Raw genomic sequence first — 18,404 nt, 5'->3', positions numbered from 1 at the left:
ATTGTAAATTATGCTGCTATAAACATTGGTGTGCAAATGTCCGTTTGTGTCTTTGCCCTTAATTCCTTTGAGTAGATTCCCAGCAATGGTATTGCTGGGTCGTATGGCAATTCTATATTCAGCTTTTTGAGGAACTGCCAAACTGCCTTCCACAGTGGTTGCACCATTTGACATTCCCACCAACAGTGGATAAGTGTGCCTCTTTCACCGCATCCTCTCCAGCACTTGTCATTTTCTGTTTTGTTGATAATGGCCATTCTGGTGGGTGTGAGATGATATCTCATTGTGGTTTTGATTTGCATTTCTCTAACGGCCAGGGACATTGAGCATCTCTTCATGTGCCATTTGGCCATTTGTATTTCCTCCTCTGAGAGGTTTCTATTCAAGTCTTTTTCCCATTTTGTAATTGGGTTGACTGTCTTTTTGTTGTTGAGTTGAACAATCTCTTTATTAATTCTGGATACTAGATCTTTATCTGATATGTCGTTTCCAAATATTGATTCCCATTGTGTAGGCTGTCTTTCTACTTTCTTGATGAAGTTCTTTGATGCACAAAAGTGTTTAATTTTGAGGAGTTCCCATTTATTTATTTCCTTCTTCAGTGCTCTTGCTTTAGGTTTAAGGTCCATAAAACTGCCTCCAATTGTAAGATCCATAAGATATCTCCCTACATTTTCCTCTAACTGTTTTATGGTCTTAGACCTAATGTTTAGATCTTTGATCCATTTTGAGTTAACTTTTGTGTAGGGTGTGAGATATGGGTCTTCTTTCATTCTTTTCCATGTGGATATCCAGTTCTCTAGGCACCATTTATTGAAGAGACTGTTCTGTCCCAGGTGAGTTGGCTTGACTGCCTTATCAAAGATCAAATGTCCATAGATGAGAGGGTCTATATCTGAGCACTCTATTCGATTCCATTGGTCGATATATCTATCTTTATGCCAATACCATGCTGTTTTGACCACTGTGGCTTCATAATATGCCTTAAAGTCAGGCAGTGCAAGACCTCCAGCTTCGTTTTTTTTCCTCAAGATGTTTTTAGCAATTCGGGGCACCCTGCCCTTCCAGATAAATTTGCTTATTGGTTTTTCTACTTCTGAAAAATAAGTTGTTGGGATTTTGATTGGTATTGCATTGAATCTGTGAATCAATTTAGGTAGGATTGACATCTTAACTATATTTAGTCTTCCAATCCATGAACACGGTATGCCCTTCCATCTATTTAGATCTTCTGTGATTTCTTTTAACAGTTTTTTGTAGTTTTCTTTGTGTAGGTCTTTTGTCTCTTTAGTTAAATTTATTCCTAAGTATTTTATTCTTTTAGTTGCAATTGTAAATGGGATTCATTTCTTGATTTCCCCCTCCGCTTGTTCATTGCTAGTGTATAGAAATGCTACAGATTTTTGAATTTGCATTTTGATTTGCATTTCTCTAACGGCCAGGGACATTGAGCATCTCTTCATGTGCCATTTGGCCATTTGTATTTCCTCCTCTGAGAGGTTTCTATTCAAGTCTTTTTCCCATTTTGTAATTGGGTTGACTGTCTTTTTGTTGTTGAGTTGAACAATCTCTTTATTAATTCTGGATACTAGATCTTGTAACCTGCTACTTTGCTGTACTCATTTATTAGCTCTAGTAGTTTTGTTGTGGATTTTTCTGGGTTTTCGACGTATAGTATCATATCGTCTGCAAACAGTTATAGTTTTACTTCTTCCTTTCCAATTCTGATGCCTTGTATTTCTTTTTCTTGTCTAATTGCTCTGGCTAGAACCTCCAACACAATGTTGAATAATAGTGGTGATAGTGGACATCCTTGTCTTGTTCCTGATCTTAGGGGGAAAGTTTTCAATTTTTCCCCATTGAGGATGATATTAGCTGTGGGTTTTTCATATATTCCCTCTATCATTTTAAGGAAGTTCCCTTGTATTCCTATCCTTTGAAGTGTTTTCAACAGGAAAGGATGTTGAATCTTGTCAAATGCCTTCTCTGCATCAATTGAGATGATCATGTGATTTTTCTGCTTTGATTTGTTGATATGGTGTATTACATTAATTGATTTTCTTATGTTGAACCATTTTTGCATACCTGGTATGAATCCTACTTGGTCATGATGTATAATTCTTTTAATGTGTTGTTGGATACGATTTGCTAGAATTTTATTGAGGATTTTTGCATCTATATTCATTAGAGAGATTGGCCTGTAGTTTTCTTTTTTTGTATTATCTTTGCCTGGTTTTGGTATGAGGGTGATGTTGGCTTCATAGAATGAATTAGGTAGTTTTCCCTCCGCTTCAATTTCTTTGAAGAGTTTGAGGAGAGTTGGTACTAATTCTTTCTGGAATGTTTGATAGAATTCAGATGTTAAGCCGTCTGGTCCTGGACTTTTCTTTTTAGGAAGCTTTTGAATGACTGATTCAATTTCTTTACTTGTGATTGGTTTGTTGAGGTCATCTATGTCTTCGTGAGTCAAAGTTGGTTGTTCATGTCTTTCCAGGAACCCATCCATTTCCTCTAAATTGTTGTATTTATTAGCGTAAAGTTGTTCATAGTATTCTGTTATTACCTCCTTTATTTCTGTGAGGTCAGTAGCTATGTCTCCTCTTCCATTTCTGATCTTATTTATTTGTATCCTCTCTCTTCTTCTTTTTGTCAATCTTGCTAAGGGCCCATCAATCTTATTGATTTTCTCATAAACCAACTTCTGGCCTTATTGATTTTCTCTATTGTTTTCATGTTTTCAATTTCATTTATTTCTGCTCTAATCTTTGTTATTTCTTTCCTTTTGCTTGCTTTGGATTAGTTTGCTGTTCTTTCTCCAGTTCTTCCAAGTGGACAGTTAATTCCTGCATTTTTGCCTTTTCTTCTTTTCTGATATAGGCATTTAGGGCAATAAATTTCCCTCTTAGCACTGCCTTTGCTGCGTCCCCTAAGTTTTGATATGTTGTGTTTTCATTTTCATTCGCCTCGAGGTATTTGCTAATTTCTCTAGCAATTTCTTCTTTGACCCAGTCGTTGTTTAGGAGTGTGTTGTTGAGCCTCCACGTATTTGTGAATTTTCTGGCACTCCGCCTATTATTGATTTCCAACTTCATTCCTTTATGATCTGAGAAAGTGTTGTGTATGATTTCAATCTTTTTAAATTTGTTAAGACTTGCTTTGTGACCCAGCATATGGTCTATCTTTGAGAATGATCCATGAGCACTTGAGAAAAAGGTGTATCCTGCTGTTGTGGAATGTAATGTCCTATAAACGTCTGTTAAGACTAGCTCATTATATTAATATTCAGATTCTCTATTTCTTTATTGATCCACTGTCTAGATGTTCTGTCCATTGATGAGAGTGGTGAATTGAAGTCTCCAGCTATTATGGTATATGAATCTATTTCCCTTTTCAGTGTTTGCAGTGTATTCCTCACGTATTTTGGGGCATTCTGGTTCGGTGCATAAATATTTATGATTGTTATGTCTTCTTGTTTAATTGTTCCTTTTATTAGTATATAGTGTTCTTCTTTGTCTCTTTTAACTGTTTTACATTTGAAGTCTAGTTTGTTGGATATTAGTATAGCCACTCCTGCTCTTTTGTGGTTGTTAATTGCATGAAATATCTTTTCCCAACCTTTCACTTTCAACCTATATTTATCTTTGGGTCTAAGATGTGTTTCCTGTAGACAGCATATAGAAGGATCCTGTTTTTTAATCCATTCTGCCAATCTATGTCTTTTGATTGGGGAATTCAGTCCATTGACATTTAGTTTTATTACTGTTTGGATAATATTTTCCTCTAACATTTTGCCTTTTGTATTATATATATCATATCTGATTTTCCTTCTTTTTACACTCTTCTCCATACCTTTCTCTTCTGTCTTTTTGTATCTGACTCTAGTGCTCCCTTTAGTATTTCTTGCAGAGCTGGTCTCTTGGTCACAAATTCTCTCAGTGACTTTTTGTCTGAGAATGTTTTAATTTCTCCCTCATTTTTGAAGGATAATTTTGCTGGATATAGGAGTCTTGGTTGGCAGTTTTTCTCTTTTAGTAATTTAAATATATCATCCCACTGTCTTCTAGCTTCCATGGTTTCTGCTGAGAAATCTACACATAGTCTTATTGGGTTTCCCTTGTATGTGATGGATTGTTTTTCTCTTGCTGCTTTCAAGATCCTCTCTTTCTCTTTGACCTCTGACATTCTAACTAGTAAGTGTCTTGGAGAATGCCTATTTGGGTCTAATCTCTTTGGAGTGTGCTGCACTTCTTGGATCTGTAATTTTAGGTCTTTCATAAGAGTTGGGAAATTTTTAGTGATAATTTCTTCCATTAGTTTTTCTCCTCCTTTTCCCTTCTCTTTTCCTTCTGGGACACCCACAGCACATATATTTGTGCAGTTCATATTGTCCTTGAGTTCCCTGATACCCTGTTCAAATTTTTCCATTCTTTTCCCGATAGTTTCTGTTTCTTTTTGGAATTCAGATGTTCCATCCTCCAAATCACTAATTCTATCTTCTGTCTCTTTGAGTCTATCATTGTAGGTATCCATTGTTTTTTCCATCTTTTCTACTTTATCCTTCACTTCCATAAGTTCTGTGATTTGTTTTTTCAGTTTTTCTATTTCTTCTTTATGTTCAGCCCATGTCCTCTTCATGTCCTCCCTCAATTTATCGATTTCATTTTTGAAGAGGTTTTCCATTTCTGTTCGTATATTCAGCATTAGTTGTCTCAGCTCTTGTATCTCATTTGAACTATTGGTTTGTTCCTTTGACTGGGCCATATTCTCAATCTTCTGAGCGTGGACTGTTATCTTCTGCTGCTGGCATCTGGGCATTTAGTCAGATTTCCCTGGGTGTCGGACCCAACAAGGTTGTAAGATTTTTCTGTGAAATCTCTGGGTTCTGTTTTTCTTATCCTGCCCAGTAGGTGGTGCTCGTGGCACACGTTTGTCTCACGTGTTTGGAATGGATCCCCCTGGTCACTGATCTCCGCGGCCTGGGGATTTCTGATCCAATTCTCTCTGTTGGTTCAGGGGCCGCCGTGGTGGGACCGTCAGCCGCCGCAGCTTGAGGGGACCCTGTGGCTGGTCGCCGGCCGCAGCGGGCCTGGGGAATTCGCCACCAGACCAGGAAGTCGCCCGCGGGGGAGGGGTGTCGGTCACCGGCCGCCGCGACCTGGGGAATTCCCCACTGGACCAGAAAGGCACCCGCAGGGGGGGGCCACCGCGGCTTGGATAGCTCTCTGATCCGAGACTCATAGCTGCGGACTCGAAGCCGAGACTCTAAGCCGCCCGCAAAAGAGGGGTGCCAACTGCCTCGGCTTGGGAAACTTGCCTCTCCGAGACTCTCAGCCAGCCCGGGAAGGAGGGAGGGAGTAGCTCCGGCTGCCGCAGCTGCCACTGCTCGGGAAATCGCACGCCGCTCGGGGATTTCACCGCAGCTGAGTCTCGCAGTCAGACTAGCCAGTCCAGACTGGGGTACGCTGTGTGTCCATTCCCTGCCATAGCCCCGGGAGCTGTTCTGCACTGTTTCAGTTCACCTAGTAGTTGCTTTGGAGGAGAAGGTACTAAGATGCACGTACCTTACTAAGCCGCCATCTTGGCCCCCCTGATTTTCTTTTATACAGTAGTTCCTGGCTATAAGATCGAGTTAGGATAGTATGAAGGAGATCAAGATTCAACACAAATGAGAAGATACTCAAATTTGACAACAGCATGAGTGAAACAGGGTTGAGATCAAAAGAAGAGGAAATATTTTGAAATTTCTGAGGTCATATGATTATACATTTAGATATATGCAGCAGTGTTTAGCATTATTTCCACATTTATAGTATCTCTTTCTGATCTTACTTTTAGGTGATTTCCCATATGATCAATTACAAATTGTTTTCCAGGAACTATTTTACTCTGTTTTGCTCACTTTTGCTGCTCCAGCCAACGTTATAATCACAGCTTTGGGAATACTGTGGAGATACCAGTCACTATGAATTTAAGATGTCATTAGAAGTTACTTCTCTATTTGAAAATACAATGTTTTCCATTTCTACTGTTTAAGAAAAATTTCCAGGAGATAAACGCCATAGTCTCATTCTTATTTACCTGCTCTAACTGAAACTGATTCTCCACTGAAAACACTGCTTTCTTTTCAGCCCTCTAAATTGTTGGTTATTTTTCTCCCATATCCCTTCAGTAATGTTTGGTTATTTCACCACCCCTTATTTGCTTCATGTGCCTAAGATTTTCATATTTCCTACAAACGAATTAGCTTTCAAAAGTAAGAGATAGAAAAAAAGCTAGGTTGGTGCCCTGCTAGTTTTGATTTTTTAAAAAAGAAGAAATATCAAGCTCCAATATACACTGCTGTATTTGATTGAATTTTTTCAAAGCCCCAATCCAGTTGTGTTGAAATCTTTCTGAGTAGGTGTGCTTTGAAATAGATACATCTGCCTTGAATGAAAATAAATTGAAGATAAACCATATTCCACCAGAGGAAAGTATTTGAAGTTGTTCTAAAAACAATTTCTTGCTGGACGGCTTATTCTCCTTCAAGGCAATCTATGACTTTCTTAGGCATCTTGCTCACACTTCAATTCTTCAACAATAGATTGCTGAGCTTGCTTCAGAGTTTTTAGCTTTGAAATACATCAAGCTGAAAATGGCTGAGCAAATGCACATCACCAGACTGCCCGGCTTTAAAGAAGTGTCAGAAAATGTGAATTTCAAATGCAACTTGAACTGCAAAATCACTCCCCCAGATACTGTGTGTTTTCACATTTGTGAAGGAAATCTCGGAACATCTAATTATCTAATGTGCTCCATATTTTCACTTGTACATACATGCCATGTATCAAATCAGAATGCACTGTTAACAGTAACTGCACCTTGGTAATGTAACAAATTAAACGGAATGAGAATAGCAGGTAGACACAAAAATATTTTCAAATAGTCATCTCTAAAACATTTCTCTCTGCATCGCAGCACCTCTGTGTGGTTTCTCCCATTTTTTAAAGGACAAGCCTTGAGTTTTCTGTTAATACTTAGGCAGAAATGAATATTTGTGGTTAAAAAATCCCTGTTGGGTTTTTCAATGAATAAAGTTGCATTTTTAAGGCAATTAGAAAAGTAACTCCCTTTCTTCATCACCTCTGTACTTTAATACCCCTAGTTAAAAGAATGCAATGATATGAAAGCTCAGTCATGAGTGATTCAAAGGTAAAATGATACAATAAAATGAGTGGGATATATTGACAAATACTCCTGAGCATGAGTTCTAGGTATACTCTTTATTCATTCTTTGTTAAGCCCATCACTTAAACTCTCATAACGTAATGTACTGTAACTGGAAATTGAATGCAATTATAGTTAACTTGGTGTTTGTTGGATTGGCCTAAACTATATAACATAAAGTGAAGTGCCTGTTACATAAAGGAGAAATTGAATGCAATGGTTAGGAGTACATGATCTAGAGTCAGATTGCCTGGGTTATAGCTCATTGACCATTTACTAGGTCTGGGGTTTGGCCAAGTTGCATAACCTTTCTCTCTCTTAATTTCAGCATCTGTATAATGGGGATAATTGCAATGTCCATCTCATACAGTTATTAAAAGGTTTAAGTAAGTGTACTTGTTTGTGTATGTATATAATGTGTCTGACACATAATAGGCATTAAACAAATATCAGCTATAATTACACTTATTAGAGAACTCATTATTATTCAACTTATCCACAGATTCCAACAATAAACAATTTATTTTCTAATATTGATACTTATTTTAATAACTTCCAAATATTTTTGAATATTTAAATGAAAGTTTCTAAATTAAATATGTATCCTTTTAATTGACATAAAATTCAGTCTAACATCACTGGCCCTCATGTCTGAAAAGTACTCTCAGGAACCAGAATGTCACATTCTACATCCATTTATAAAAGGGCTTTGTTAATCAGAAAAAAGTTATCATTAAATGTTGCCTAAATAGAACCATATTTTGTACTATCATATATTATATATGTTATATATTATAGAACATTAATACTTTTTTTGAAAAGAGAGGAGGGAATTTTCTTGAAAATCAGTGGGTCTAATGCTATACTTTCAAAAAAGAAAATAAGTTTAACCATTTAATTATATTGTTAAAATATAGGGTCTTAAAGCTGTGAATTATGATTAAATTAATTAAATTATTGCAAGATTTTGCCAGTGGGGAGATTGAGTATAGATTTGTGTTAGATGTAATTTGGATGACATTTTTTTCAGAAAATTGTTAATGCTGAGAAGAGTTTTTAAACATAATATTGCATGGCAAAATCCAAATAAATCATAAATGGCAAAGTTATTTGGAATTATGAGCAACATTTTCAGTACTAGAAAGGAATGTTTTTAGAAGAAATTAAGAACCATATCATGAATTAATTATATTTATGATAAAATCACCCAAGTGCCTCTTAGCCTAAGCCCAAATTCAATTAGCACCTTTATGTTTTCTATACATTACAGTCCTGGGTCATAATTTTAGGCATTCATACTGACGAAATAATAAATGACGATTTATTAAAACATCCAAAGACTCAAGTATATTTCACTTATTTAGTCTTTATTGTAGGTGTTAACAGACAAATGGAATGAAATAGCATGTGGAAATGGCATTTTAACATATCACAGCTGGGAAATACACAGTGTCAAGATTTGAACCCAGGTCTACGTGGCTCTAAAGTACAAGCCTTTTTTACTATGAAATGTTGCTTTCCAGTTTAGAAAATAATTTATTTAGAAGAAAAGTGTCATTTAGAGGAGAGATGAAGAATCTACATATTTCTTTTGCAAAGTAACAAAATGAAAACAAGAAATATTTAGAATCTGGTACATTTCCTGTATCTTAATTGTCCATATTCTTGGTACTCAGAGTGCGATCCTCAGATCAACAGGCCTTGAAACAAACGAAATTTGTTAAAAATGTGGACTCTCAGATCCCACTGCAGATCTACTAAATCAGAATCTACATTTTAACAAGATCCCATGTCATCCCTCCACACGTCTCAATTTAAGAAGCACTGACCTCTATCACATTACATGCAAAAATCGTCAGTGAATACTTATAGTTTGCAAGTTAAATGGGACTCATTTGATGTGTGATGATACGGCCATGCTTCTCTCACCTATAAATATATATGGTGTCATATTCCTGCAAATGCATTCGATTGTCAGGTGAACAAATATATATATATATTTGGAAGTAGAGTTTAGTAACTTGACTTCATGGCTATGGTGATATGATTGGTGGAACCACCCACAGTCATTGAAAAAATCTAAAAAAGAAACAGTAGGAGAATATATGACTTGCTTCAGGTGTTATCTTCGAATCCTCCTCAGCTGAGTCACAGCTGTTCTAGGATTTCAACTCGTCCTGTGACAGAGACGTGCTGTGCTGGAATTAGACAAGGTGCAGGTGCAACCACCCCCTCCCCACAGCCCGCCTGCCCGCTTACCTCAGCTCTGCCTCAGGCATCCTTTCTATTTAAGGGCAGGTGATTCAACTAACACTAATGACTCATTCTCAGCTGGATGATGGTGTCCCATTCTTCCTTAAAGTCTAAAAGCAAACTTAACATCTCTGTATCCTGTTTATTTCTCTCCTTAAGCCAATATATATATATATATGTATGCATATTTTTAAGTCTAATGCTGAGGCTACAGTGTAATGCAATAATTCCCATATGTAAAGCTCACACACATCTGATGAAGATGTTGCTAAAACGCAGATTCTAACTCAGTAGGACCAGGGTGGGATGTGTGATTCTGCATTTCCAACAAACTCCCAGGAGGTGCAGTTTCTTTGACCAGACTGGGAGCAGTTCTTTGCATTGGTAATAAAATGAGAAGCTAGAAAAATGTGTTTTTTGAATGTAGTTTGGCAGTGTCAACATTCTTTAAATGTATGTTGACACTGTGATTGTATTTCTAATAAATTTATGCTATATATATATATATTCAGGAATGTAGACATAGATTTAAAGAAAAAGATGGTCATTATACCTTTACTATAACAGTGAAGATACATGAAAATGCTAGGAATACTCCCAAAATAGATATTTGACAAAAGAAAATAAAAATCTTACAGGTAGTATGAAGCCATTTGAGATGTATGTATGATTGAGAAAACTGATTGGCATGGAAAAATTATTCACAATATTATTATTCCTATATTTGATATTTAGATACATATGACTATTTAGACCTTGTAGATGGATATGCAGCAAAAGTTACACATAGGTGCTTTGGATACTTATTTTAGGGGTGAGTTTTAGTTTTTTCCCTGTACTTTTTGTAAAAAAAAAAGTATGTAAAGTCACAAAATAGAAAGTTAGTAAAAATAATGAACTATCCAATTTGCTTACTAATGGAAAAGATGCTATTATAAATATTTATTATAATAATTTCACAACTTGTGTTTTTATGGTTCAAAAATTACTTTCACAAATATCCAGCCTTGTCATATCCCAATTTGCATCCTTAACATCCCTAACAAAAATGGTTCTTGGTCTTGTATTCTACTCTTCACTTCACACATTCTTTCATCAAGTTCATTTCATCCCCAGACTACCACTCTCTTCCTAGACTCCTCCAATTAGCCATTCATTCAGAAAGTTGTTCTGGCTTTTAACTCCACATTTTCAGGAAAGACACCTCAAGAAAAATCCCCTTGAGTCTATGCAGTGAGCCTCTGGGAAAAGGGTACCAAGGAGACATCCACCGCCTTGGCTAGACCCAACCCCTAGACTCCTGTTTATCTAGGAGGAAGAATGAGAACCAATAGTATTTCACTGAATCTGCACCACACATGTATGAGGTTGGAAGTAAGGGAAGAGGAGTTTAATAATGTTTGCTATGTGCGAAGTAGCAGACTAGATCTAAACCTTATTTATACCACAAAAACCCTACATAAACCCTGCAAGATAGGTTGCAGTGGGTCTAAAGATCCCTATTTTACTGATAAAGAGACTGAGACAGAGACCAAAAGAACTTTGCTCAACTTATGTGAGGAAGTGGCTGAGATGGCATTCAAATCCGAGTCTTCGGGTTCCTGCTTAATTTTCATTACTCATTGACATACAACCAGAATTGTCAGATAAAACTCAGAATGCACTGGTATGTTTGAATTTCATATTTTTGGTATGAATATGTCTGGCACAATATTTGGGACATACTAATACCCAAAACATACTTGTTATCTGAAATTAAAATTTAACTGTGAGATCTCTTGTGCTGTTTGCTAAATCTGGTATCCTTATTAATTTTCCTACCTCTCATATAAATAAAAATTATACAACCTCCCAATATTGTCTCATATTTTCCAAATACAATTCCAAATCCAGTAGCATTTCTGAGTACTTCTACTACTACCAGAAATATCTGAATTATCATGATGAACACTAAATTAGTTTCCAATTCTCTTAAGGAAGACTATTCATGGTGAAACTTGTTTCGTTCCCACCACCTAAAACTTTGTGCGGGTACATCATAGTGAACGGGGCCATATGAAATGGGTTGAGGGTCAAGTACAAATAGAATAAATGTCTAATTGGTGAATGTTTCTGTGCAAAACCAAGGTTCTCTCCTTGATTGTATTTTAAATTAATTCTTAGATTATTATTTTTTATGTATTACATGGCCCTTTATAACCCTCCTGATTCAGCATGGATAATTGAATACTAAATGCAACTTGCATGCAGCAATATATTTTTCCCAATGTTAAAATTCCGGAAGCTAACACATCAAAGGAAGAGAGGGAAACTTCAGTGAAAGTTTTCTAATCTATTTCCTCCAAAAGAAAATAGGTTTGAATTCATAGTCTGGATTTTATTGTGATGCTGCACTTACTTTCCAATGTTATCAACCTCAAATATTATGCCACATAAAATTCACTTGAGAAAGTTGTGAAGCATGCAGATACCCAGGTCTCACACCCAAACTTTCTCTAGGACACGTTCCTTAGGTATCTATAAGATTAATATACTGTCTAGATGATTATGAACTAGCTTTACTACACATCACAGTCCAGAAACACTGTTCTCAGTCATGCTTACAATTAAAGCTAACTTACGGGACTCTTTCATGGATATGTAATGTAACTGGTATAAATAAGATTTGACATAATAAATGTCATAATAAATCCAAGATTTAGAACAAACAGCATATAAAGAATCTGTGTTACTATTTTCTTGCAGGAAAACAAGGGCTTTTCTGTAGTAATTGTTTAAACACAATCTCTCAAAGACCTGTGACTTATGCAGAACGAATATGATAGCTGCAGAAAATGAAGTCAGAAAAGTTAAGTGGGTCATCGAGTTTCTCATTGGTGGAGCAAGTACTTGAATCCAGGACTCAAGGACTTCGGACTCTCAATCTTGTGCTCTTTATACCATTCCCTAGTCCTTTACAGATGGACTTTTAGGGAGGATCATGTTGGAAAAAGAAACAGCTTTGAAATAATAAAATCCTAGATTAAATCAGGCTCTGCCATTTATTAACTGGCCAGTACTGAAGAAGTTAATGAACTACTCTGTGTCTGTTTCCTACTCTGTAAATTTGGGATTGAGTCGTTCATTTAACAAACATTCATTGAGTTTCTAAAACGAAAGCAAAATCAGTTAGGGTCCTTCTCTCATGGAATGTACTTTCTATCTCCTAAGCTTCTTTTCAGTACTAAAAGGTAAACCCTAAGACAACTTGTAAGGTTTGATAAGCAGCAAATATGCATTCTATTGCCTATACCATGTTACTAAGCCCAAAAGTAGATTGTTAAAGAGTCATGCTTAATTGTGTTTTCCTAGTATTCTAGTTTGCTAACTGCCGGAATGTGATATACCAGAAGTGGAATGGCTTTTAAAAAGGGAAATTTAATAAGTTGCTAGATTACAGTTCCAAGGTCTTGGAAATGTCCAAAAGCAAGTCTATAGAAATGTCCAATCTATGGCATCCAGGTAAAGATACCTTGGTTCAAGAAGGGTGATGAATTTCAGGGTTTCTCTCTCCACTGGAAAGGCATGTGGCGAACAGGGCAACATCTACTAGCTTCCTCTCCAGGCCTTTTTCTTCACGACACTCCCCAGAGGGCTTCTCCTTCTTCATCTCCAAAGGTCGCTGGCTGTTATGCTCTGGTTCTCTCATCGTCTGTCATGGTTCTACGTCCCTCTCCTCATTTTCAAAAGGGACTCTCTCCAAAATGCCTCCTCATTTATAAGCTGCCAGTAAAATAATTCAAGACCCACATAGAATGGGAGGAGACACATCTCCAACTCATCAAGTTTAACATCCATAATTGATTGAGTCGTATTTCTGTGGAGATAACCTAATCAAGTTTCCAGCTTGATTAGGTACTGAATAGGGATTAGAAGCAACCATTGCTCTCACAAGACTGATTAGGATTAAAACGACTTTTCTAGGATACATACATCCTTTCAAACCAGCACACCTAATAAGATTTTTTTTTATTTATTTTATTTATTTGTTTTTAGTCTCTCTTTTTTTTAGTTCCTTTCTAAATTAATTTAGTTTTTAAAATTTTCTTTAGTAAGATATTTTGTAAAACCAGCCATGTGCCATGTTGTGCCTTTCCACATTTTATATGATGAATGGTTCCCCCATGATGCTCTATATAACAGAAAGAATGAGAACAAAATAAAACCTAAACAAGAAGAACAAAAGTCTTAGTAGTTGTTGCAGCTCCTAGTAATTGTTTCTCTTTAAACTTTTCAGCTAACTCAGGAGTTGTGCCATTTTATGATGAAATAGGCAACAAAGCACCATTTCTTCTTTAATTATTTCTTACCATTGTTGTTGATCACAACATGTATTTGTCACTGGGTAGGAGAATGACTATTATGATGCTTTCATCCTACCACTATTAAAGAGCTTAAGATCTTTACAATAAAAAAATAATCTGAGCATTGGCTCATATTGGGGGACATGTTCAAACACAGAAGAAAGGTCTAGGAAAATCAAGATTTTTTTACTGCCTCAGTGGTTTATTTTTGTTCCAAAAGATTAAAAGTTGCAGTCTGCACAGCTGTCTTTTTCTACCCTCAAAGTTGAAACGTAAAAGAAGTTCAAAGAAAAGCATCAAAATACACTTCCCTTAACCTGCTGGCATCGTGCCTGCTATTGGTGTGGGATTAATATCCACACACAAGCATAACTGACCTATCAACCGGCAACTATCTGAATCAACCACCAGGCTCTGACATTCCATGGAAAAGCACCTTAGAACTAAGCATCCCTTCACCACACAAAAAAAGGCACGCCACTCTCTAGATGTCATACTTCCTTGAAATGAGGAAGTTCTTCAGGCCTCAAATGCTTAAGTTCTGACTCAGAAGAAATACAGACTTCCATTTATTTCCACGTCATCCAGATGTATGCTATAGACAGCTCATACCAGCATATGAGAGCAAGATCTTCAATTGTCAAAAAACTTGTGAGCTGGTTTTTAAGCACAGTAATTATTAAAAATTAAGTCTACTTTCACTACATAAACTATATTAAAGACAAAAATAATAAGTACGAAAAAAACCATCACTTCCTAATTATCTCACTACCTTTCGCTATTGTCTATGTGTTTTAGGTTATGTTTATCTTTTGTAAAAGTAGGGCAGATATCCCATCTAATGGTGAACTACTGTACATCTCTTCCCAATTCTGTTTTCAGTGATTTCATGTTGGTAGCTTCATATTGGCTGCAGGTGGAGAATTTACACCGTGGAAATTGATGACTGACAAAACTAGGTTTTTTTTTTTTTCCTAGACAATTGATCTTTAAACACTTACTAGGGCCATTCTGATTAAAACATTAGTTAAAATATTGTCACCTCCTCCTAAAGGATCTAAAAATGCAAATGCATAAAGTATAATGATAAATCAGTGGTTTTCAACTCATAATATATAAACATGCAATTTGTGCCAAGAACTATATAAAGGTGAGATGATGGTGGGATATAGGAACATAGTTTGTGTATATTAAATTGGTATCTAAGCAAACTAGAGTGTTACAGATTTAGGATATTACATTTAAACTCTATAGTAACTACAAAGAAAACATTAAAGAATATGCAAACTGATAGAGCCAGAAATTAGAGCACAGTTTTCCAGGGGAAAGGGGAATAGGGAGTTATGGAATAATGGGTATAAGGTTTCTGTTTGTGGAAATGGGAAAGTTTTATTAATTGTAGGTGGTGAGGGTTCTGCAACAGTACAAATGGTAGAATAGCATTTAAGAAACATATCTATAGAATTACACTCAGAAAAGAAGTGTTCAGAGAATGAATTAATAAATGGATAGATAGGTGGATGGACTGATAAATTGATGGACAGCTAGAATGATATAATAAATGTGGCAAAATATTAAAATGGGTGGATCTTGGTACCTGGAGGGATAAGGGTATGTTAGAGTTCTTTGTAAGGGAGGTTGTAATATTTTTGTAACTGTCCTGTAATTTTGAAAGTTAAAAAAAACCCTCCAATTATCTGCACTCATGGAGAAGAAATAGTTGCTGACCATTTTAAATAACCAATGAGATAAAAGTATTTTGGTTTGCTTTAGGAAGTAAGTAAAGAACCCAAGAGTCTGTCCCTCTTCTCACTCTCATTCTTTGTGGGTGTGTGTGTGTCTCTCTCTCTTTCTCTCTCCATACACATAATATACACACACAAAAAGTAATTTATTATCTCATTCCTTTGATAATCCCTCTGAGTGAACTTGTTTTCATGATATTATACTTAGATTAGTTTTCATTTTTCCCTAAAACTTTTTCCCTATTCCAGGAGTCCTCTGAAAGGTCATAGTTTGAACTACATTCTCAATAAGCCCTACTCTGACAACTCTTTTTAAAATTGCATCCACTTCCAGGGAAAATAGCTGAATAAGCTAAGTCAACTTCAGCCTTACTCCATGGAAAAATTAGAGAAGGAATGGGAGGGCGACTGAGACAGCAATTCATAATCTAATTCAACCTATCTGTACAGCTCATTTGAACAATTGAGGCACAGGGAGACCAGAATAAGGAAGAGGTCCTTTAATCCCGTATAGATTATTGTAATGCCTGGATATATCCTACAGTATATTAAACAGATAATCAAAAAGTATTGGGAGGGCAATGATGGCTCAGTGGCAGGGTTCTCACCTGCCATGCCAGAGACCTGGGTTCAGTTCCTGGTGCCTGCTTACGTAAAAAGAAAAAAAATGTATTGGCAAAGTCCTTTGAGGGATGGGAGAAAAAATATGGAAAAAATGAAACTATTAAATCTTACCATCAGGGAATCACCTGATACTGTGTCAAACTTTAGGGATACCCAAACAATAGGCCATGCCTTAGATCCTGAGGCTTACTCTTGTGAAGCTTATGCAGGTAGTGGAGAAGCTTAGACTACCTATAGGCATGTCTAAGAGTTACTTCTAGAGGACCTGTATTGTTGTTGCTCAGATGTGGCCTCACTCTGTCTAAGTCCAACTCTGCAAGTAAAATCATTGCCCTCCCCTCTACGTGGGACATGACATCCAGGAATGAGAGTCTCCCTGGCAACATGGGATCAACACTCCCAGGGATGAATCTGGTCCTGGCACAGTGGGATCATCAATTCCATCCTGACCAAAAAAGGGAAAAGAAGTGTAACTAATAAAGTATCAGCACAGAGAGAGTTCAAATACAGTCTAAACACTACTCTGGAGGTTGCTCTTACACAAGCTTGTGTTAGATCTTACTACCTATCATAATCTGCCAAACCCCAACCAAGACCATTCCAGCCAATCCTAAAGAACATGTAGGGCAATATATAAGATTCCACAAGGGTTCTATGCACTAGAGGAACTTTACAAAAACCTACAACCTCCAGATGGGTTCCTGGTCCAGATAAATCCTGAAACTTGGAGGGCCCAGTCTTTCAGGAGCATCAGATAGTTTCATCTCCCTACTCCATATTAGTAACAGACCCTTCCAATATGAAAAATTTGGAATGGCTATAATCCAAATACCCCTAAAGAGAGGGATGGAAAGATTAAAGATGATGGTGGAGTTATACAGTGAAGATAGGACTTAAAAAATGAATATGAATGCTGAATCATTAAATTGATATCTCTTTTAAGTCTTCAAAGTACTTTAAAGTACTTTAGAGCAGCTATAAGTAAAAACTTAAAATTGTGGAATTGTAACCCATGTCAAACCCTAAAATATGTTCTACAACCAACTGTGGTGCTGTGCTTTGAAATTTATTGCTTTTTGCATATATGTTATTTTTTACAAAAAAGGAAAAAGTCAATTGTGATGATAATATATATATATATATAACCCTTCTAGCCTCCTATATTCTGGAGAAGCTAGTAGGAACAGATTTGTGAGGACAGTATGGTAGCCCATGACAAACTCTGGGATCTGTCCTGTAACTACTTGTTGAAGAGTGCTTTGAAAACTATTGCTTTTTTCTTTCTTTGCTTTGTATATACGTTCTACCATGCAATTAAAAAGTTAAAAAAAAATTGTATCCAGCCTCCCTCTCCTATCCTTAGCAAACTCTTTTCTTCTTTACTGTGCTTTATAATTTATTTTTTCATTGCCCTCTTCCTACCCACATAAAATTTACTTTTTTATCACATCTATTTTAAGATCTGTAAGTGAAAAATATTCTGACTGATTCACTTACATATCTCATGTGCCTTTGCCTACTATGTAGTAGGTACTCAATAAAAAGTTGATGAATGAACAGGTTACATATGGAAGAGACATCAAAGTTGAAAGAATATGGGTTACATTTGGAAGAGATGTTAAAGTTGACAGAATATGGGTTCTAAAATGAGACATATTATTTACCAACTCTGGCTTTAGATAAGTTGCTTAAACTCCCAGCCTTCTCTTAGGATGGTTATATGAATCAAATGATATAATAGATACATCCCTCACCTGTTGACCAGCAGCTTCTATATATTTAAAAATTATCTTCACTCGCTGATGAGTCTTTCTTCCCTCATAAACTTAATATTTGTCAAAGGTTTATATTTAGAGTTAATTCTGTGACAATCTTTTGTCATAGTGGTGTTGATTCACTCTTCACAGCAAGTAGACAGAATCCAACTGACCACAGTGGGGACATGACTGGATTTTCATGGACAACCTAATAAAAGCATGATGCATTTCCAGTCACTAGGATGAATCGGGTTGTAGCAAACAGTGATCTGGCCCACTGTTTTCATTCCTGCCAATCTTCTTAGGCATCCCATATGGAAAAGCAACTCACACAGTGATTAACCTTGAGATTTCAATTATGAATGAACTAACAAAATGCCTGCTGACCTACTTTAGATTATTAAACATGAAATACCCAAACATAAAAAAATGCATTAAGTTATTCAAATGCCAACATTTGGGAATTCGAGGATTTA

The sequence above is a fragment of the Tamandua tetradactyla genome, chromosome 3 (genome assembly GCF_023851605.1).
Source record: "Tamandua tetradactyla isolate mTamTet1 chromosome 3, mTamTet1.pri, whole genome shotgun sequence".
NCBI classification, from domain to species: Eukaryota; Metazoa; Chordata; class Mammalia; order Pilosa; family Myrmecophagidae; genus Tamandua; species Tamandua tetradactyla.
Note: the sequence above shows the minus strand (reverse complement) of the source record.